A 22,601-nucleotide genomic window follows, 5' to 3' on the forward strand; every position below is an offset into this window, starting at 1 on the left:
AGTGACGGATCTTCTGAATGAACGTAAATTGGATTGCTACTACACAATGGCCTGGCAGGCAGATGGGATCAGGGGAGCTTCTTTTACCGCCAACTCTAGCGATCAAGGTCAATGGGAGACTGTAGAAAATCAAAATAGGTAGGACTTTCAAGGGCTCAAAGCCATTAGAAATAAAAGTTTTCTACCACAGGAGAAGAATACTGACCAGCTGAGGAGCTGGGTAGGTGTAAAGGGACCACAGACTATGTAATGGTAAAAGGAAAGTATTTCCTTTTACACCAACAATGGGAAAAAGTGCACCAACAATGGGAACTGCATGAAACTTGCTACTATCAAATGGCAACGTGAAACTCTATGCTCCTTTTTCCAGATAAACAACCAATACTGTTAAGCATGATTTTTAAAAAGTAGCTCCTAATTTAAATCTCTGTAAATTGTCTAATGGAATATAAAAAATCTAGTCTTGGTCAGAACGTTGAGAGTCTGGGGCACTAGTATCATGACTTCCTCCTCTCCCTCCTGCCTTTGGCTCAGGGTGATGGACTGTTCACTCCTGGTAGCTGTGAGATGGAAGATGGGGCTCCCTCTCTCCCTAGTGTGAAGTCAAGAACTAAGATATATCCCCCGAGAAAGAGGCTACTACCATTTCTCATTCCCCCTCAAATCCGTGTTGTGGAGGCTAACTTCCAAGTGAGTGCAGCTGAGAAGTGGGGCAGGGAGGTCTCTTCTTACACCCAGACCCTACTTATAGGGAAAAGTCTCCACCCCAGGCATGGCAGGCTGCGAATACTAGCATGGCATCCCCTCACCCTGCCTTGTTGGCAGAGTGGAAGTTCCACCCCAAGAAAAGCAAGCCCAGCAGACCAGAAGCTATCACTGCTACCCAGCACCTGGCTTGTATAACAAGGTGTGGCTATGAGAGAAGTGGACCACTGTCCCCACCTCTCACCTGGGGCAGTGGCTACTCAGAGATTTTGCCCAGAGAGAGAGGCAATCATTAAGAAGAGAGAGTGCTAAAGCTCTTCCAGAAGGAACTGACTTGAGAACAGTGTGAAAAGTTTCAAACTTAAGAGTGCTCTTGCAAACAGTGGAGATTTTGGTGGCAAGCAATTAAGAGGAGGCTAGTAGGGCTAGAGGAACAAGAAACTGAATTATAGGCCATCTAGTTAACAAGAAAAATAGACAGCTAAGAGGAACCCTCTTTCAGCCAGAACGTACCCTAGAGACTGGCCTACTAAGGACCCTAAATTTAATTAGACCAGATTGTGAGATAATTCATGCCACCAAAGTGTTGTCAAAAACAATACAGCTGTCAATGGGTGATTAATGGACTCTTAAGACCTGCGTGTGATGTCAACAAGGACATACAGTTTAACACAGAGCTCAGGGAAAAAGATATTCCAAGAAAATTTTTAAAAACCACTGTCGGCTAGGCGCCGTGGCTCATGCCTGTAATCCCAGTACTTTGAGAGGCTGAGGTGGACAGATCACTTAAGGTTAGGAGTTCGAGACCAGACTGGCCAACATGGTGAAACCCCATCTCTACTGAAAATACAAAAATTGGCCAGGTGTGGTGGCACATGCCTGTAATCCCAGCTACTTGGGAGGCTGCGGTAGGAGAATCGCTTGAACCCAGGAGGCGGAGGTTGCAGTGAGCTGAGATCACACCGCTGCACTCCAGCCTGGGCAACATAATGAGACTCCATCAACAACAACAACAACAACAGCAAAACACTGTCACTGCAGAGTGACTGTGCATATGGCCACGAGGGTCATGTGCATGTGTGACTGAGCTCTCTGTGGAGCAATATTAGAGGCTTCACATGATATATATAAACTAATAAATATATCAGGTTATTCTCTCTACACACATGCGCATGCACACACACACACACACACACACACACGTATATATATCACGACATTGGCCTTATGACAAATTGTGGAAATTAGGGCTGTTTCATATACACATTCCCTTGTTATATGGTTTATATTCATATCTGTTAACCAAATTTCCTCCTATATTTTTAAAAAATTTAGGATATGCTATTGGTGGCTGTCGTTATAATTTAGCCTTTAGATTATTACAGAACTTCAGTCTTGAATTTTTATGGAGCTAGGTGAGATAGGAGCATCACTCTGAGGTAGATGTCCTAGATGATGGAACTTGGGTCTTCTCTTCTGGGGAGCAGGTGGGTGTGTTAGTCTGTTTTCATACTGCTATAAAGAAATACCTGAGACTAGACAATTTATAAAGAAAAAGGTTGAATTGGCTCACAGTTCTACAGGCTGTGTGGCTGGTGAGCGGGGTGGGGCTCAGGAAACTTACAATCATGCTGGAAGGTGAAGGGGAGGCAGGTTCATCTTATGTGGCCAGAGCCAGAGGAAGAGAGAGCCAGGGGAGGTACTACACCCTTTTAAACAATGAGATATTGGGATAAATCACTCACTCACTATTGCCATGATGACACTAAGGGGAATGGTGTGAAACAATGACAAACCGCTCCCGTGATCCAGTCACTTCTCACCAGGCCCCACCTCCAACACTGGGGATTACAATTCAACATGAGATTTGGGTGGGGACACAGACCCAAACTGCATCAGGGAGTGTGTTTCCTTTCATATGAAGAGAATCACATTCAGGTAGGAGGAACAGATGGCTGTTGCTGTTGTTTGGAAGTGCGATTGTTGGGGGAATGGGATATGAGGGTTGGGAGAAGCTGCAGGGTAGCTGGGAATGGATGTAATAACTCAGTGCTCTGCATCCATGCTGCCCTCCTCTTTATCAGAGATGGGAAAGACAAAACACACGCCTCTGAGACTCCTTTCTAGTGAGGCTTCTGGATTTGATCTAAGTTTGGACCAGCCTGAGATTTGGAAGGCAGAGTGCTGGGAAGGCTGCATTCCTGCTGCATCTGCTGATGCTTTGACAAGCAAAGTGGTGGAGGTGTTGCTTGCCTGTGAAGGGATGATCAGAGCAGCATCCAGTCTACAGTGCCCCAAATACTCACAAGCAGCATGCAGAGCACCCCTTCACCTGGTCTCAGTGAGGGGACGGGACCGTGGAGCACAGTGTCTGTACTGTCAGACAGTGTTCTGATCCTTGTGGCTTTCTGCTGGAGGCAGTTTCTTGGTGGCAGTGTCTCCATCTTGGTGGTGGCAGTGTCTCCATCTTGGTGGTGGCAGTGTGCTGCTGGGGCCAGAGGTTTTCTGGCTGCAGGGTGGGTAGGAGCACCCTTGCTGGCCCGATTCAGAGATATGGCTTTGGGAACTGTTCCCCAAACCTCATCCCAGCATCTGTTTCTCCAGTTCTGCCTCTGCTTCTGTGAACCCCTCAACACGCTGTCATTAATCCCATCATACGCTAAGCTAGCATCAGACAGGCCTGGTTCCAGAAGGACAGCCTGATGAGGAGAAGGAAGAAGAGCCACTGGTCAGATGTGTGTTTTCTGGCCCTGTTCTCGCTGGATAAAAATACTGTAGGTGGCTGAGTGTGGTGGCTCACACCTGTAATCCCAGCACTTTGGGAGGTCAAGGCGGGCAGGTCACAAGGTCAGGAGTTTGAGACCAGCCTGACTGACATGGTGAAACCCTGTGTCTACTAAAAATACAAAAATTAGCCTGGTGTTGTGGTGGGTGGCTATAATCCCAGCTACTCAGGAGGCTGAGGCAGGAGAATCACTTGAACACAGAAGGCGGAGGTTGCAGTGAGCCGAGATTGTGCCACTGCACTAAAAAAAAAAAAATAAATAAGGGTAATGAGGGTAAATAAAAGTGCAGGCTCCGGAGTGTGGACCTTTAGGTCTCTGGGAGGTGACCGCCTAAGGAAGGACTTGCATACAGATGGGGAAGCTTGAGTAAGTGGGAAATGACAGTGCGACTTGTTTACACCTAGAGAGACAGCGTGAGCTGCATCCCCCACTCCACTGTACCCTTGGTCCCAGCTTCAGGTGTGAGCTGTGGAAGTTTCTCCATGCTTCTACTTGGGAATAGAGAAGGGAGCTGCTTAAGTTGGAAATCAGCAGGCCTGCAATGGACTGCCTCAGTAAAAGGCAAGGTGGCCTGGTAATACACATATTTCTTTGAAAAATTTCCAGACGTAAGGCATATTTTTGGTTATTTTATTGTTATTGATTTCTAATTTCATTGTCTTACAGGCAGAGAATACGATCTTCATGATATTGACTATGGAGTACAGGTTGAGACTTCTTTTGTGACCTAGTGGATGGTCTGTTTTAGAAAACATTCCATGTTCATTTGGCAAGAACATGCATTTCCAACTTGTTAGGTTCAGAATTCTGCATATGTCTGCTAGACCAACATATTTTACGCTATTCAAAACTGAATCCCAACTTTTTTTTTTTGGTCTACTTGATCCTGCATCTAATACAATCTCTTAATATGATTGCCTATTTTTTACCCTCTTTTTGAAATTATGTTAATTTGGAGAGGGACAGTATGCTGTTAGCTATTCACAAAAGGAGGAGTATTAAACATTCCTGGAAATTATTTTTAATCATTAAGTAGTGATTTCTTATCAGTCCTTTGCTTCCATGTCTATTGTGTCTGAGTGTGGAATTACTCTACTAGCTTTTTTGATTTGGTGAGTATTTGCTAAGGTAGTGGACATTCCTCAGGCTCTCGGCTCCCACATAGCATCACTTCTGTATGTTTGAGGCATTTTTCACTGTATAAGCCATAATGAGAGGCAGACTCTCCCACCCAGGGTAGTCACTGAAAAGTATAATCAGCTTTCCAGCTTGTCTTGCTGCTAAAGTATTGGCTAAAGATAAGATACTCCTAGGGTTTGAATGGGGAGCTGGCGATGTTAAGAAGCAGAGAGAATAGTGAATCCACCCCAGGAGCCGTAGGAGCCATGCCCAAGTCTAGAGGCAGCAGGAGCTCAGCCAACAGAGGCAGGATCACAAGAGTAGCATCCAGACTTTAACAGTGACAGCAGCTGTGTTCTCTCGCCAACTTTCCTCAGGAGTTACTTTTGGCTATGGTGAGTGCTGCCCTGACGTCTTTCATTTCTGCTAATTCAGTTGATCCAAGTTCCCCAGATTTTTCAGAAGTACTATTCGCTATCTCTATTAGTCCATCTTCATACTTCTATGAAGAAATACCTGAGTCTGAGTAACATATAAAGAAAAAGAGGTTTAATGGACTCACAGTTCCACATGACTGGGGAGGCCTCACAATCATGGCGGAAGCAAAGGAGGAGCAAAGGCATGTCTTACTTACATGGAGACAGGCAAGAGAGCATGTGCAGGAGAACTGCCATTTATAAAACCACCAGATTGCATGAGACTTATTCACTATCACGAGAACAGCATGGGAAAAACCACCCCCCTGATTCAATTACCTCCCACTGGGTCCCTCCCACAACACTTGGGGATTATGGGAGCAATAATTCAAGATAAGATTTGGGTGGGGACACAGCCAAACTGTATCACTATCCAATGTCTATAAGTTGCTAGGTTTGGTTGTAGGGGTGATGGGGTGGAAAGTAGAGATCGTTGGTTTAAATCAGCTATAGTTGGTTTCTGGCACTTGCAACTAGAACCCGATTACTGAAATTGTCATACTGATGCTTCTGTCTCTGATCTGCCACCACATGGGCTATTCTAGCCTCCTCCCCTTGCTTTGTGTAAATGCCCACTCCGACACTAAGAAACGTGGCTTTCACCATCCTCCATCCACTTACTTAGTGGTTCAGTTCCAGTACAGATGGATAGCAGGATTAGAACTGTTCACTCCCTCCCATGGTGAAAACTCTATCAGCTAGCATACAGTGCTTATGTACAGCTTCTTTCCTCTAGTTGTATACACTCCACTCATTTCCAAAGTTACTTAGGTCAGCACCTTTCCCCTCTGTCCAGTTAAGTGAGGTTATTTTATACATTTTTGATACAGTTTGATTATTTTGTCACATTCTGCGTTTCATCCTGGAAACCCCAACTTGCTATATGACTTCAAAAGTATTTTCCTACATTAAGATTCACTTTTTTAATTTTTTTTTTGCCATGAAGTTTTATGGATTTCCACAAATGCTTAGTATCATGTCTCTACAATTACTTCAGTACCGTACAAAATAGCTTTAGCATGCTAAAAGATCCCTTGTGTTCACCTAGTCAACCCTCCTCCCCTCCTCCTTAGCCCCTGGCAACCACTGATCTTGTAATTGTTGCTATAGTTTTTACATGTTCCAAAACGTCATGTAACTGCAGTGATACGTTATGTAACTTTTTCAGATTGGCTTCTTTCATTTAGCAATATGTATTTAAAGTTTGTCCACGTTTTCTCTTGGCTTGATGGGTTATGTCTTTTTATCATTAAATAGTATTTCATTGTATAGATGTACCACACTTTGTTTATTGACCCAGCTATTGAAGGACATCTTGGTGGCTTCCAGTTTTGGTGATTATGAATAAAGCTGCTATAAACATTCATGTGCAGGTTTTTGTATTTATGTAAGTAAATACTTAGATGTGTGATTATTGGATTACATCTTCAGACAATTGTTATAGACTGAATTGCTTTCCCCACAAATATATATGTTGAAGCCCTAACCTCCAATGTGACTGTATTTAGGGATAGGGCCTGTAGGAGCATAATTAGGGTTGAATGTGTGTCCTAATCTGATAAGACTAGCGTCCTTATAAGTAGAGGAAGGGACACCAGAGATCTCTCTTCAATCACACACAGAGGAAAGGCCATGTGAGTGCATGGTTGTCTGTAAGCTAGAAAGAGGGGTCATACCAGAACATTGATCTTTGAGACTTGCAATCTCTGGAACTATGAAAAAATAAATTTCTGTTGTTTAAGTCAGTGGTATGTTGTTATAGTAGCCTGAGTAGACTAATAAAACTATGCTTAGCTTTGTAGAGGTTGTCAAACTGTCTTCCAAAGTGGCTATACCATTTTGTATTCCCAGCAGCAATGGATGAGAGTTCCCGTGGCTCCACACTGTCACCAGTGTGCGGTATTGTTAGTTTTCTGGATTTTAGCTATTCTAATAGGTATGTGGTCGTATCTCATTGTTGTTTTATTTTGCAATTCCCCTGATGACAAGTTACGTTTTTCATTTTTCCATAGGCTTATTTGCCATTTGTATATCTTCTTTGGTGAGATGTCTCTTCAGATATTTTACTGATTTTTAAATGGGTAGTTTGTTTTTTTTATTGCTGAATTTTAAGAGCTTTTAAACTATTTTTGGATATGAGGCTTTCACAAGACATATTTTACTAAAGTTTTCGTTTAATTCATGGCTTATTTTTTGTTGTTAGCTGTGTCTTACAGAGAAGTTTTAAATTCTAATATAATTTAATATATCTATTTTTTCTTTCACTGATTATGCTTCTGGTACTTTTAAAAGCTCATGGGGGACCTAATTAAACTAGAAAGCTTCTGCACAGCAAAAGAAATAATACTCAGAGTAAACAGACCACAGAATGGGAGAAAATATTTGGAAACTACACATATGACAAAGAACTAGTATCCAGAATCTACAAGGAACTCAAACAAATCAGCAAGAAAAAAATAAACAACTCCGTCAAAAAGTGGGCAAGGGACATGAATGAACATTTTTTAAAAGAAGATACACAGATGGCCAACAAACTGGTGAAAAAATGCTCAATAATTGAAAACCCCAATGAGGTAGATACCGCCTTACTCCTGCAAGAATGGTCATTATTAAAACATCAAAAAATAACAGATGTTGGCGAGGATGTGGGGAAAAGGGATCGCTTATACACTGCTGATGGGAATGTAAATTAGTACAACTTCTATGGAAAACAGTATGGAGACTCCTTAAAGAGCTAAAAGTAGATCTGCCATTCAATCCAGCAATCCCACTACTGGGTATCTACTGAGAGGAAAAGAAGTCATATGAAAAAGACACTTGCAGCACAATTCACAATCACAAAAGTTGTGGAACCAACCTAAGTGGCCATTGACTAATGAGTGGATAGAGAAAACGTGGCATATATACACCATGGAACACTACTCAGCCTAAAAAGGAACAGAATAATTTCTTTTGCAGCAACTTGGGTAGAGCTGGAGGCCTTTGTTCTAAGTGAAGTAACACAGGAGTTGAAAACCAAAAACCACATGTTCTCACTTGTAAGTGGGAGCTAAGCTATGAACACACAAAGATATACAGAGTAATACAATGGACTTCAGAAACTCAGAAGGGGAAGGAGGGGGAGAAGGGGTAGGGATGAAAAAAATCTACATATTAGGTACAATGTACACTATTTGGGTGATGGGTGCACTAAAATCTCAGAATTCACTACTATATAATTCATCCATGTAAAGAAAAAACCCACTTGTACCCTGAATTTAAAGTAAAAGTTAAAAAAAATCTAATGGCCAAACTCAAAATATAGAATTTCTCCTACGTTTTCTTCTAGAAATTTTATAATCTTACATTTAGGTCTATAATCAATTTTGTGTTATTTTTGTGAAAGGTATGAGGTCTGTGTGAGGCTCATCTTTTTGTGTTATCTTTCATTTATGAACATTCAATTCTTCCAGCATCATTTGTTAAAAAGATTATTGTTTCTCCATCGAATCACCATTGCTTCTTTATCAAAGATCGGTTGACTCCATGTATTTATGTTGGTCTATTTCTGGCTGTCTCTTCTGTTCTGCTGACCTCATGTCTGCTCTTTTGTCAGTACCATGCTGCTGTGATTGCTGTAGCTTTAGAATAGTAAGTCTCAAAATCAGTACTGTGAGGTCTTAGGACTTTGTTGTTGCTGTTCTCCTGCTTCCTCCTCCTCTTTATCTTCCTCTGTCTCCACTTCTACTTCTCCTACTTTTCCTTCTTTTTCTCTTTTCTTCAGCATTGTATTGGCTATTCTTGGTCTTTTGCCTTTCCATATATATGTTAGAATCAGAAAATACAGTTTGCTCAGATTTTATTGGGACTTCATTGAATCTATAGATCAAAATGGAAAGAGTTGATAATTGATTCTTTCAGCCATGAGCTTTGATTTCCTTCCTAATAGTTTGTAGTTTTCTACATATAAATCCTGTACATTTAAAAATTAGGTTTATACCTAAATATTTCAGAGTTTGATACCATTATAAATGCTATTGTGTTTTTAATTTCAAATTCTCATTGTTCATTGCTATGTACAAGAAAGTGATTGACTTTTGTATACTAACCATGTATCCTGCAAATTTACTATGCTTGATGATTAATTCTAGGAGATTTTGTTTGTTGTTTATTCTTTGGGATTCTCTATATAGACAATCATGTCATCTGTGAACAAAGATAGTTTTAATTCTTCCTTCCCAATCTGCGTATTTTTATTTCCTCTTCTTGTCCTATTGTGCTAGCTAGGGTTTCCAATACAATGTTGAGTAAATGTGACGAGAGAAGGTATCTCTGTCTTCTCCCTAAACTTGGAGGGAAAGAATCAGTTCCCCACCATTAACTATGATGTTAGCTCTACAGATCTTTAAAATGTTCTTTATCAAGTTCAGGAAGTTTCTCTCCATTCCTATACATGACAGAAAGGTTTTTTAAAAATCATGTATAGATGTTGTGTTTGTTAGCACTTTTTCTGAATCAATTAATATAATCATATATTTTTTTCTTTTGATTTTCAAATATCAAACTGGTCTCGCTTGTGTTGCAAACCTCACTTGGTTGTGGTGTATACTTTTTAAATCTGTTTTTAAGTGTCTATTCATGTAAGATCCTTACATTGGGAGATTTTGCCACATATTATAACTTTCTTTTAATTTGTAACTTCCCTCCTTACCTCTCTTTCTTGTTCTCTCAAATCATCTGCCTTACAGAATTCACAATAGTCTGGATTTTGCTAATTTCCTTCCCATATTCTTATTTAACTTGCTCTTCTATTCTCCGTATTTCCTCTAAATTGGTAATTGGACTCAGAGGTTTACTCACGCTTACAGTTTGCTAATTGATTGATCTGTTGGGTGCACAGATGATGTTGTGAACTTGCATCAGGTAGCATGTGACGCTGACCGTAATCCCTGTCTTTGAGGTATAAGAAACCATTGATGCTCACTGCCCTCACACACAAACTTATTTAAAGGGGCAAAATTAGGATGTTCTACTTCTAGTATTCCTTCATCATTTGTAGGATGGAAGATTTCTACAAAGAAGAAACTTTCCCTCATTAGCTACTTGATACACAGTGGAAGAGTTTACATAGGAAAGGCAGTGTATGAATGGTTATAATTTTATTTTGCCTCAGTATCCATTTTAAATATAAGTTGGACTTTCTCATACCAAAACTGGGGCCCAGTCACGCTTGACGCAGCTTCCAGTTCTATACCCATTGCCCCTAGTTACTCAGTATGGTGGATCCATCCAGATATATTCATATACAACTGTTTCCTGGTGATCACTTCCCCCTGCCTGACTGGCGACTGACCTCCACACCCTGCATGGACTGTGCAGATGGGCAGCAGTGACTACCTCTCCGCCACTGCATGACCTCCTGAAACTCGTGTCTGCTTGCTTTAAACCCAGCAACTGAAACTCCCTATGGGAATCCTGTTGGAATAATGCCCTGGGCATAGTAAAGGTGTTGGCCATGGGTCCCCTTCTCATTCACTCTTTCTCTCTGCTTCTTGACCTCCCTGTGTGTGTGGTGCCCAGGGGTGCCACGTGCTCCCAGGATCTGTAACTTTTTACATCTTTATTTCTATCTGTGTCTCTACTGATCTTTGAAAGGGTACTCTCCATCTTAAAGAACTTAAATTAAGGCTGGACGTGGTGGCTCAAGCCTGTAGTCCCAGCACTTTGGGAGGCTGAGACGGGCGGACCACGAGGTCAGGAGATCGAGACCATCCTGGCTAACACGGTGAAACCCCGTCTCTACTAAAAAATACAAAAAACTAACCGGGCGAGGTGGCAGGCGCCTGTAGTCCCAGCTGCTCGCGAGGCTGAGGCAGGAGAATGGTGTAAACCCGGGAGGCGGAGCTTGCAGTGAGCTGAGATCCGGCCACTGCACTCCAGCCTGGGCGACAGAGACAGACTCCATCTCAAAAAAAAAGAAAAAAAAAAAAAAAAAGAACTTAAATTAAAATAGCAAGGTAAATTTTTGATTCTTTACCAGTTTTCAAAATAATGAGTTAATTTCTGTAAAGAATTTTTCTTAAAATTAGGCACCATTATATACTCAAGATTGAAACATCTTGTTGTTTTTAATCCCTTGCCCTGTTATCTTTGCTGTTGCTCTTATTGTGCTATCTATGGCCCTAATTCCTTTAACATGACCCTAATAGTTTTAGTAGCTTCCTTGTTTCAGAAAAGAAAAAAAAGTATCCCAAGTGCATCTGATAGTCTTGCTGCCCTCGGCCTGGAGTCAGCCCCTCCTTAAGGAGCTCTGGTTGCCTTCAGTGGGAAATGTAGAGATTGGGATCTGTGTGTGCAGCCGAGTTTCAGCAGGAAATGGATGTGGCATGTGGGAGACCAAGCCTGAGCCGTCCTGGAGGCCCCGGGTTGCGAAAATGTTCCCACAAAATGGCTTTGTTTGCCTTTTGCTGGGGGCCCTTTCACCCGTTCAGGACAAGTTTTTGCATTCATTTATTGGCTCAAGATTCCCTGAACCACATGAAAAGTGCAGATTGGAGCCCTTACATGCAGGTGGTACAGCTTGAGGTTCTGATTTCTCATGGGAATCCGTTTCCTTCCCATGAAGAGCCCCAGGCAGATGACATTATTTCTTGACACCTTCCTGGCCTGGTAGCTGGAATTTCTCTACTCTCTTTTTTTTTTGCAAGGCAGGATGGGCCTTCCATTCTCCCAGCTCAAGGCTGAGTCTTGCTTCTCTGGGTGGGACCACAGTCCCATTTCTGACCCCAAGTGGCCAGCGCTGTTCACCCATGTCTAGGTATCCTGGCACAATCTCGGCTCGCTGCAACCTCCACCTCCTGGGTTCAAGCGATTCTCTTGCCTCAGCCTCCCGAGTAGCTGGGATTACAGGCACGCACCACCATGTCCAGCTAATTTTTGTATTTTTAGTAGAGATGGAGTTTCACCATGTTGGCCAGGCTGGTCTTGAACTCCTGACCTCAGATGATCTGCCCATCTCAGTCTCCCAAAGTGCTGGGATTACAGGCCATGAGCCACCGTGCTGAGCTGCTAGAGGTTTTCAAAGTCGATATTTTAAAAGCTGTCTGCTCTTCTACCTTTTAATCAAATTGACAATCATCTGTAAATGTTCTGTAAGCTTTTTTTTTTTTTTTTTTAACCTCTAATGGGATGCTATCTGCCCATGATAGTGGGGAGTGTGGATCATGTCTTTCTCCTCAGCTGCTTCCTCACTGTCCGATTCTCTCCATGCGTGCAGGGAACGATGTTTGTGACATTTTACCAGATCAGGCGAGCGGGCCTGATTCTGCCTCTGGCAGGATGGGTGGGTGCTGCTGTCCCCTCCTCGTGTCTGTGGGCTTGTGCTAGGCTGTACCATCTCCTTGTCACTCACTGGGCCTCCCCTGTAGTCTTCCCTTTGTTTACCAGACCACTTTTTAAAAAGACACTGTAGGAACCTTACTGTTAAATACCTCATCGTTTTTTATCACAAATTATTTTCCTGAGAAGGAAACACAGACAGATGCGGGCTTTGGAAACACCAGTGCCAAGCGGCACCTGGGGTGATCTGGGATAAGAACCTCTGGCTGACGGGCAAGCCCGGGTGTGTGAGGCAATGACACTTGCCTGGGAACTCTTCCCAAGAGGAAGAACACAGAGGCCTGTGTCTCCTCCTTCTAATGCGTGTCGTTTCTTCCGATGCGTCTTGTTGCTGACTGGGGATTGCTGTTGCCCCATGGCTCTTTATTAAAAGTTGCTGCATGTAAATGTCAAGGCTTTCTATTTTGTCCCTCCTCTCCTCCCAACTCTGCCAAAACCTAAGTCAGAGACCATTGAGGACTCACTCAAAATCTTGGATCAGGTCCTTGCTTCCTTTTTGGGAGCAAGGCTTGTTTCCATGGGTCTCTGGAGTATCATGTTTCTCTCTTAATTTTACTAATAAAAGGAATTTCTTCTAAGTAGGCATAATGTAACAACAAAATATACGTAACCTCTAGAGGACGCTGATGTGGCCTGTGGCCACACATGTGTATGATTTCTAAGGAGCCAACTGGAAGCGCACTGGTCACAGTATATGTCAATGGTACATTTGCAAGAAAAAGCAAACCATTTTCTGACCTAGTCTGTTGCTTAGTGACTGCTCACAAAACCTATAATTCAGGAAAGGGCATTGGTGACGCGGAATAAATGCTAGGCCTGGAGACAGAAAATGCAGGTGAAATAGTGCCACACTGGTTAGGTGATTTAACACTCGGTAACCTTGTCTCTCAGCAGGCTGCATCAGGAGAGCCAGATGCCTACTTCATAGATTAGATGGTGCCACAAGATGGAGGACGTGGCGATCGGGCAGCACATACAGCTTCAGGCCCTCCATACAGAGCGCCCAGCAGGGCGATGTCCCCACATGGCCTGGAGAAGGCGCACTCCCTCACCAATAGCTCCCCGGCCACTGAAGTTCCGTGTGTGTGCCTGCGCAGTGCCCTCCCCTGGACTGCAAGCTCCTAGGTGCAGGGGCTTTTTCTGATTCACCTCCGTGTCCCCACTGCCTGGCATCCTGTGTGGCTCCTGGTAGGTTCTCACTGAAAGCTTGCTCAGGGACAAACAGAGGGTTTGATGCAAAATAAGACAATGACCAGTCCGGAGTTGTCAGTTTCTGTTCAGTGTCGTCCATCGCGTGCTGACACGGATCATCTCCCAATCAATGAAGGTGAGTGACTAGACATCTCTCTGGATAGAAATTCTTTGTCTTCCTTCCTTAGCGTGCACACATATACATTTTATCCAACATAGATAAATGTCTCCTCCAGGAGCCAAAGCCACTTGGCTCCCGCTTCAGATGCTGAAGTCTGGATAGCAAGGAATATCGGATACCCTACTGACTACTTATTATTTGATGGGCCCTTTTACTGGTGTGGAAAATGAGAGGTGAGCAGAAAAAAAAAAATAAAAAGAATTTAAAAAGTCCAACCTCTCTGGCAAGGATCCCTTCCAGAAGGGATGGATGCAAGTGAATTTATTTTGAAGTGAGCTGGTTTTTAGACTATGGTGGAAAGAGCAGCTGATTTGGGCCCATACACAGTGACAAAATGGTAAATTCGTATTAAGTGTTGGGCTGGGAAAGTCCCTTCTGTTTCCCAAGCTTGGGCTTCCTCATCTGTAGGTTGGGGATAGAAATCCATCCGTGACAATGCTCCCTACTGGGTTTACTGAAGTGATGGCCGTAAATAGCCAGCCAGTGTCTGCTGGATCACTTGATGAGCTCTGCTTATCTGTGCCTCCTCCCCCTCTTCCACGCTGTCTGATTGACACCAGGTGGATTCATTTTACTGCAGTTGCCCAGGGTCACTGAAATATCATTTCCTATAGAACAAAAAAACTTGGCCCATCTTACATCTTTTCTACTGCAGTTTAGGTCCTGGAATACTTACATAAATTTTATTTCATTTCCATTCATAGGCTTCAAATTTTACACTAAGGGAGACTTCCATGTATTGATTTCATTTCACCAGAAAATTTCCAGTTCCCAAACCAAAGATTTAATGAAAACTGTCAAGGGGTTTTAGCTTCAAATTCAGAAACAGTTAAATCACAAATGCAGCACAGCAGCACGTTATTCTAGAAGGCTGGCAGTTTGTATACAAATGTACACACCATCAAGTAAACAGAGAAGGAATGAAAATGCCTGTTAATGTCTTAATCTATTCCTCTTTCCTTCTTCTACGTGCACGTCAGTTGGCTTTTTCCCAGGACGTTTATTTCTCCCTAAGAGCCTTGGCTGTCTCCAGTGTTCCTGTAAGGCTAGGCTGCCTCTCAGCACTGCACATTTTTCTGGTGTGTGAGCTGCGGAACACTCCCCCCGCACTTTTTGCATCAAGGGGATCAATACCAGAGTGGGTTAACTGCTTGCAGATAGGAGGAATTCATGCCTCATGCTTTCCTTGGAAACGTGTCACTCCCAGGATGGGTGTGGAGCTGCGTCTGTTTATAGCTATTTCTCCTTCGCTGGTTCCTCAGAAATCACCAGGCTACCAGGAAGATTTGCTTAGCATTGCTGTGTAAAGGATGGTCTGAATTTAGAGCCCAGTTACATGCATACTGGCATGAGCTCATTGTCTCATGTGCGAATATGCATCAGAAACTCCTTTTAGTTTCTTAAACTGCTGGATGATGCAATCTAACTAGTTAGACATGCACCTTGCCCTTTGTAGGTCCCTGTGCTGGAGCCTGCCGGCTGCCTACCCCAACATCCATTCCCTTCTTTCTTCCTAAAAATCCCTTCATTAGAGCACCAAGTTTTGGCTGGGCTCACTACTACAAGAATGGAAAGACCACCTTTCCCACCTTTCTTTGCAGCTAGATTTGGCCACATGAGCACGTTTTCCTCCATGTGATATGAAGCAGGACATTCTGTGGACCATGGGGAAGTCCCTGGCTCAGTCCAGGATCCCTAGAAAAGAGGCCCCAGGCAAGGCTTAAGTACTAAGACTTTCTCGGGAAGTGTAATCATGGGGCAGCAAAAGTGAGGAAAAGGGACTAGGAAGCAGGAGGGATGGAGGGCAAGCACGAGGTGGTGCCTCACAGAGCTGCCTCAGCATTGCAGGGAAGCAGGGCAGGTTGCTAGGTCACATACAGCTGCTCTCAGACAGGAACAGTCCTCTTGAAGAGGAGGGAGCAGTTTATCTGCCAGTGTCCTGTCTCAAGCCTCTTATTGGTCCAAGCTTGACCTCTGATATATTAAGTCCATACCCTGCTTCCTCGTTGTATTTCAGCCCGTGGGGTAGCCTTGAGGGAGAACAGTTTTGGCATCCTGTGGCATAGGGCTTCCTCTGAGACCAGAAGTGAAGTGTCAGAGCCTGTGTGGACACCAGCATTGCTACTATCTGCTTGTGGTGGGAGCAATAGAGGCTAGGATGAAGCCTGCCCTCACCTCAGACACAGCTGAGTCAGCTCTTGAGCATGCTGCTAAGCCCTAGCAAATCTGGAGTAGAGCAAAAGCTGGCGTGGGTATGTCTTCTTAAAACAGGAGTTGTGCCTGGAATATAGATGTGATGGTTGGAGCACTGGCAGCCATTTTGAAGCTCAAGGGAGAGGGCAAAATGCTAAAAATGAAGAAGTGGGATTTAGAACAAAGCCTCGGTTCCTGATGCATGTTGAAGTTAACCTCTAGACGTCTGTTAGTTGTAGTGATTTCTTTTAAATGAAAGGGAAAAAAAATTCTATTTTGTTTAAACTGATGTTATATTTCATTTATATATAAAGCCCAAACCAATTTTAACTAATACCACAAACAATAATTATTTGTTGGATGAATGCATAAATACCCCCGTTCATTAAAATTTGTCGTACGTCTAGAAGAGTAGATTTAGCGCAATGCACTTAACACCAAGTTCTGTCCTCTGGATTGGTGTGAATCCTATCTATTTCATCGAGACTGGTTCTCATAGGTTCCTGCCTATGCGCTCCAGGCCTTGCACACACTGATCATGCGAGTCTCTGCCTTATGGCACATTCATTTCTCCTTCCTTTCCTGATTTCCCACATGCTGTTTGCTCACATCTGACACTCACCCTCCATTTAGCACCTTGCCCCTTGTCTTTTATGATCCCCTTTAAATGTCAACTCCTCCATGAAGCCCTCTTGTACCCTCTGGGCAGAAGGTTCTTGCCTCACCTCCTATACCATGCTGTGGTGGCCGCATTGCACTGTAACTAGTCTCTGTTTTCTGGGACAGTCCCTGCCCCATGCTGCCTTCTCCTGCAACAGGCCCCAGCCCATGAGAACACAGTGCTTGTGAACAATACAAGGCTGCCTTCAATCCCCTCCACGTCCCTGTCTTGCACTCTGAGGTTTCCATATCAGCCCTTCTCTCTCCTCCCTTCCACCCTTCCTTCCTCCTCCTCACTCTTTTCTAAAGGCTTGGCATGTTTTCCACAGAGAAAGCCAATGGGAACCAGCACAAGCTCCCTGCCATGCCTGTCAGCCTCCCGGTAGCTGTGGACACTGCCTCTCCCTGGGTGGTTCTCAGCCTCCCCCAATCAGGACAGGCTTCGTCAGTGGGGACGAGCATTTGTTGCCTGCAGAAGGCCAGCACCACTACCTTTTTCTAGAGCTTTTTGCTCATTCCAGAATTTGGCTGTAGCAATTTCCCCTGCTCTCTTCCACCATCAATTTTTGTGTCTCTACTGAATCATTCCCATCTCATATGAACATGCTGTAATCATTCTCCTAGCTGAAAAGGAAACAGCTTCTTTTACCCATGTCAGCTGCTGCCGCATTTCTCTACTCCTCTGTGTAGCAAACCCCACCCCGGGCTGATTTCCAGTCTTTATTTCTCCTCCAATTCTCCCTTGAATCGACTGCAGTCAGGTTGACTTTCCCCCCTCCCAAGGTCATCAGTGGTCTTGTCATGGCCAGATCCAGTGGTCAGTCTTCAGTCCTGACTCCAGGTACCTATTGCTGTCTAGCAAGGCACCCCCAAACGTAACCAACAATCTGTTCTTATGAATCAGAATTTCCTCTGTTGACTGGGCTCAGCGGGCTGCTTCTAGATGGGATTTCCCTGTGGTGGCAGCTGGATGGCAGCTGGGCTGGAGTCACCTGAAGGCTCCGCTGGCACACAGGTGGCCGGCCACTGGTGCTGCCTATGGGCTGCGACTGCACCAGGGATCTTTGACCAGAGAACCTGCATGTGGCCTCTCATGATGCTGGCCTCTCAGAGCGTGACAGTCAGGTTCCGTGAAGGAGTATTCCAAGGGCAAGCGTTCCAGGAAATGAGAAGCAGAAGCTGCCAGGACACCCAGGGGCTCTGCCGGGAGCCAGTGCAGGCTCATTCTGCTTCATTCTGTTGGTCACAGCAGTCCTCGGGCCCATCTAGTTTCAAGGAGTGGGGGTGGGTGGGGGAGAAGTGCAGCCCACCTCTTGATGAGGGAGTGAGTGGCAAGGTCACATGGAGGAGCACCTGGCACACTGCACCACTCTTCTTTCTGAGCACTTCCTGGACAGTGCTGTCCTTGTTCCCCAGCTCCCAGCTGCCAGTCCTCAGTGCCTTTGCTGGACTTCTCACCATCCCAGGCTCTGCACGCTGCAGCTCTGCAAGGCGTGGGCTCTTCTCTTCTTTCCTGTCTACAGCTTCTTCCTAGATCTCCTGATGCAGCTCTGTGACTTTGAGGGGTGCGTGTCTGTCTGGGCCTGGGGCAGGTCCAACAGGGGTCTGATAGGGTTCCCACATCTCTAGGTAATTGCTCTGGGGTTCAGAAGAGTGGGGCTTTCTCTCCAGAGGAGTTCAGAAGGAGCCGCCCTCTCCCCACCCAGGGTGGTCTCTCTAGAGTTAGAAAGCAACGGACTGACCCTGTGGCCCATATTACTACCGTTCACCAACACGCCCCCCTATTGTTGTCCCCTGAGAGAACAGTACTTCTTGCTCCCCTTGAATCGGCTAGGACTACCTGACTTGCTTCGGTCAGTGGCCTGGAAGTATTTTATTACCAATACTTGCCTCTCTCTTTCTTCCCCTGCCTCCCTGATTGGGGAAGTGTGTACTGATATGGAAATACCATGGGTGGCATTGAATGCCAGTCCCACATGCCAAGAAATGCCTGGGCCCAGGACAAGCTTGGGACATGTGAAACACAGACTCTGGCTGTGCTAAGTCACTGTGATTTGGGGGTGTTACCACACTATAACAGTCTGCCAGGCCTGATAGAACGCTTAACTGGGCTTTTCAGAAAAACAGGGCCAATTCCTTGTGTGATTCCAATATAGAAGATAGAAACCCTCTCACCACACCCCCACCCTTCTCTCCCACACATGTGGGAGAGAAAGATAGAAAGACAAAGATAGAAAACAAAGATTCGGAGTTTCCAAACATTCTGGATGGTGCCTTCTAAAGCACTAGGGATTCACCAACATTTGATATTTGTCTCCAAGTGTCCCTTCCCAGAGGAGTGAGGTAGAGTCCAGCCCTGCCTCCAGCTGAGAAAAAAGGAGCACCCCACAGTGGCTGCTTGCACAGCTATGGAAGAGCTGCATTCCATCAAACCCCTGCCTTTGTTGAATGCCCACCAACAGGCTGCCAGCGTGGACATGTAGGAGACAGAAAATGCTCTCTGGGAGTTCATGATATGACGGGGCATGTGCTGTGTCTGCTCATTCACTCAACCAGCATTTACTGGACACCTGCTGCATGCAGCTCTATTCTAGGTCCCTGGGACACAGCAGGGAGCAGAGGCTACTGAATGAAGTCCATGCCCAGCAGGCTCTTCCTTTCTGGGTGGGATGGGGACAATCAGTGCTAAGTACCAGGAGAAAAGGGGAAAGAGATTGAAGTGTGACCAGGGAAGCCTGGCCTCAAATGAGCCAACCCCTCAAATAGGGGGATATTTGAATGGAGACTGCAAGCACAGTGAATGAGACAGCCAGGCAGGCTCCTGGGGAAAGGGTCTTCCAGGCCAGGGCAACAGCCAAGGCAAAGGCCATGAGGTGGAAACTCACTCAGAATGTTGGAGAAACAGAGGCTTGGGGGCTCTGGAGTGTGGTAAGTGGGGTGGAGGGAGGCCAGGCTGAGGGTTCGGAGAGGTGTGGTGGCCCCTGTGCAGATACTGGGTAATAGTCTGGCCTGTTGACATTGCACTGTGGACAGCCTGGCAGGGGAGATTTGTACTAGGCCACGAGTATCCTAACACGCTGTCTGATTTTAAAGCTTAAGAGCCTGCCTGTGGTTCCATTCTGATGGGAAAGTATTCAACCATATTTTTAAAATGTTTCTAACGCAAACATCAATCGATTCCTGGGTAAAAACTGAGGAACGGGGTTATCTCTATGTACCTGTCTCAAAGTCACACAGCGTTATTTCATATCCTCAAATATTTAAACAGAGTTCAAGAAATTCAGATCCATTTTTCTTTTTCTTAGGGCATCCAGGATCTGCTACTTCCTGCTCCACACATGTGGAACTCTTCTGTTGAAATGTTTTTTCTTCTCTTGCTTCCTGGAATTGGTTTGCTTAGGGAAATTGGTTGAGAGTGAGACGTGTTTATCCCTGGCACACTCATAGGAGCCCTTACCGGGGAGGCCACCTAACCTGTCGGCATCCACACTGAAGCATTATTATACCAGCCCAGGGACGCGGGTCATGACATCCTGGCTCTGGGAACGCCTCCCCTTCTGTTTGGCCGGGATGGGTATTCGCAGGGTATGTTCAGGCGTGTACCTCAGAGGCACAGGTTTCAGAGTCGAACAATAATTGGAAAAAGCTATAATCACCAGAATCAATTCCCAATTCCTGATCCTACAGCTGTTTGCTGCTCTCCATTTTAAATTGGATTTTTCTGTGAGGATGTGGTATTTCAGAACAAATCATCATCCATCTAGTTTTCGATGGAAGCTCCCTGGATCATCACAGGGAAATTAGACCAGACAAAGAAATGAAGGGAGGAGCAGATGGGCCCATTTTTCAATTTCCGTTCAAGTGGACCTCCAGGAAAAGTATCAGAACAGTCACAAGGTACCTGAAATGTCATCTCCAGAGCATGTGATGGTTGGGTTCTGGAGAAAGTGCTCTCCTTTGTTATCACATTCCAGAGGTGAAATGTAGACGTTAGTGGGTGATTTGGGTGGAAGGCTGGTAGTGAGGAGATCTCCCATAATGCTGTGGACTGAATTGTGTTTCCCCAAGTTCATATGTTGAACCCCTAAACCCAGCACGTGGTGGTCAGGATGTCAATGTTGAAAGTGATAAGTCTAAGTCATATCTGGGGCAAGAGATGGCAGCACTGGACACCCGGGAGCATGGGTTCACCTGACCTATGGCCAGGCAAGGCCAGGCAGCCCAGGCCTCCCTGTGCAAGGGCTGTCCCCACAACACTGCTGCAGGGGTCAGAGCACACCCCAGCCCTATGTAGACCAGTGAACTGCTGGCAAGAAGTATTCCTGCTCCTCTCCTCAGAAAGTCTGTCGTTCTCCCCTGGGAGAGGAAGGAGAGATGGAGAGTGTCCAGAAGCGTCAGCCTGGTGGACATGGAAGGAAACTCCAGGAAGAGGGCAACAGCATCTCCCTCCCTGTGCAGTCCAATTCAGGAAATAGAGTTTAACCCAGTAAAAGGGTAAACAATTACAGAGTGTGAAAGCAGCCCAAAGGAAACATTGGTGCAGTGCAGGAGGGCCAGAGTTGGAGAACCCATGCTTGATGTGATGCAAGGTGGTGACATTCAGGCTGATGGCGTGGGAGCAGCATCGTGGCCAAGAGCAAGAGGGAAGATGTTTGGGTAGAGGGAACAGCATGGCCCAGTCCTCAAAATGTGAAAGAAGGCACCGTGTGTGTTAGGAAACAAAAGAAAGCCAGAGATTGTGGCATGGAGGGCAGGAGGCATGTAAGGGGAGAGAAACAGGAAGCCTTGTAGTGTGGATTGATGGAGAAGAGGCTGAGAGTGGGAAAGCCTCCAGGATGCCACAGGAGGCCCAGGTTGAGGCAGTGCAGCTGGGACCGGGCATAGCAAGCGTCCTGGAAAGTCCGCAACAGAGACACGGTTCTAGAGGAGGGGCTGGCAGGCTTTGCTCGTCACTTCTGCATGCAGAAAAGGAAAAGGTAAGAGCCGCGGAGGAATCTGGCATTGGAGTTTTGCAAAATTCTGTGTTGGAGCCTTGTGGACCATTGGACTCCAGGCGGTTATTTTTGTGAACAATGACCACAAGTGCCTCGAAGACATTAACTGGTGGTTTGAAGTCATGTAAATCATGATTACAGGGGCTGCCTTTGAGGATTAGAGACTTGAGTTTGCTGGCGTAGAGGCTGGTGGTGAGGTAGTAGGAAGAAGGTCCAATGGAAGGAAACAAAACAGTACTTCATGCTACTGGTTTCACCTTTGTGCTGTCTCTTCTTGTTCCTCTGCACGGATTCAGTCAAACAGTGGCTTATTTCTTAAGTCCATTATAAAGTATTAATAGATCCACACTTTTTTTTTCCACATGACTTTTCTGGAAACATCTATTTTAAGCAAGACTTGAGAAGCTTTCAGGAAAATCTAGTCACTCCTTAATCCACCGGGCAGGTGTAATAGAAGCAGCTGAGGGAGAAAGAGAATGTGTTTCCACGGCACCTGGCCAGCCAGTTCAGCTCTAATCCAGTAGATGAACGCTCTGTAGACCTACTTTGAGCCTTTTTCCAATCCTTCTTGCTGCTACTCCCTGTGGAATGTAAAATTGCCGGGAGATTAAAATAATCACATTTAACTCTGTCAGGAGTCCCTCAAGGGTTTTCAGGGAAATGATGTCCTCTGATAAATGCACACATTTATCCAAACCACCTTTATTTTATTTGGTATTTATCTAGAGTGGTCAGCTAAATCGTCTCCCCAAAGATGTCCACATTCTAATACCTGGAGTCTGTGAATGTATGACCTTATTCGGCAAAAGTCCCTTTGCAGATAGAACTAATTTAAGGATCCTGAGATGGAAAAACTCCTGGATTATCTGGATGGGCCCAATATATAGCCAGGATCTTCATAAGAGAAAGGCAGACAAGT

The sequence above is a fragment of the Theropithecus gelada genome, chromosome 15 (genome assembly GCF_003255815.1).
Source record: "Theropithecus gelada isolate Dixy chromosome 15, Tgel_1.0, whole genome shotgun sequence".
Lineage (NCBI taxonomy): Eukaryota > Metazoa > Chordata > Mammalia > Primates > Cercopithecidae > Theropithecus > Theropithecus gelada.